This window comes from Aplysia californica, unplaced genomic scaffold (assembly GCF_000002075.1).
Source record: "Aplysia californica isolate F4 #8 unplaced genomic scaffold, AplCal3.0 scaffold00022, whole genome shotgun sequence".
NCBI lineage: Eukaryota > Metazoa > Mollusca > Gastropoda > Aplysiida > Aplysiidae > Aplysia > Aplysia californica.
The window spans coordinates 2,117,338-2,118,349 of record NW_004797292.1 but is presented as its reverse complement, the minus strand read 5'-3'; the positions used below and the strand labels follow the sequence as shown (position 1 = coordinate 2,118,349).

The 1,012-nt window shown below is 38.3% G+C and overlaps 1 protein-coding gene across 1 annotated transcript in view; it reads right to left on the bottom strand.

The window, feature by feature from the left end:
* Positions 1-1,012, bottom strand: part of LOC101864356 (failed axon connections homolog) — a gene marked incomplete at its 5' end in the record, with an annotated part of 7,117 nt that overhangs the window by 2,892 nt on the left and 3,213 nt on the right.

The window sequence follows — 1,012 nt, the reverse complement described above, 5'->3', positions numbered from 1 at the left end:
CCCCTCCTGCCATGCTATCCAATCAATCACAAAATTTTATTATTAAGTCTTTGAAGAAACATTCTGGCCATTCGTAACACTTGAAGACTTGCTGTTTTGGAGCACTTAAATAACTTCCTTAGATCTATATAAATTCATACAATTTTTCAGTTTCACGTTTTCTTTACTTGAAACTTAAAAAAAAAAGACAGACAACAATTCATGCTATGAAATAAACAAATTTGTGTTTCTCTTCCTCTTCTTCTCGATCGCATTTCACTTGAAGTACGATATCTGACATGTGGGTGGTCCTGCTCAGTTCATCTGTCGGCCCATATAGCTTCTCCTGTAGTGTCAGTGGGGTTGACCATGTTTCCTGTCTCAGGGCCCTGTGTTCTGCAGTGCTGAACTGAAGGATGTGTTCCACAGTTTGGTCCGCCTCTCCACACTGGCATTTTGGTGATTGTAACTAGTTTAAAACATCTGTACATATGTGAGGCAGCGTGGTGGAATCAGGCTCTCGTCAATTTTTGAGCATATAGAGTTATTGGTATCGTCTTAAAGATTGTTCACTTGTCTTTTTTTTTGATGAAAAAAGTATCCATATATCTTGAATACAGGTCGAGATATTTGCAAATGAAGGAGGTGGGGTCACCTGTTTTCAGAGGTAAAATTAGTGAGAAAATGGCCGCCTAAGATTAGTTATTTCCTTAGCTTAAGAGTCCGTGGTAACTGAAAATTTACATTTTTTGTGCCTTTAACCAACGTTTTTCAGAAAATTCCATGCAGAAATTAGTTCTGTAATGAGCATGAAAGGTGTCGAGCCAAAAAAAAAATTGATAAAAATTCACAAACCTGCGGAAAAAGGCAAGTTTTTTTCACTTTCACTATTTTGACGAGAACCTGATTCCACCACGCTGCCTCACATATTATGTTGTCTCAGTCTTGTTTTGTGTTTCTGATTAGTCTATGATCATTGGAATGTACCACAGCATGGCCTTTGGTCTGCTTTGGGACAAATGTGTCCGAACCC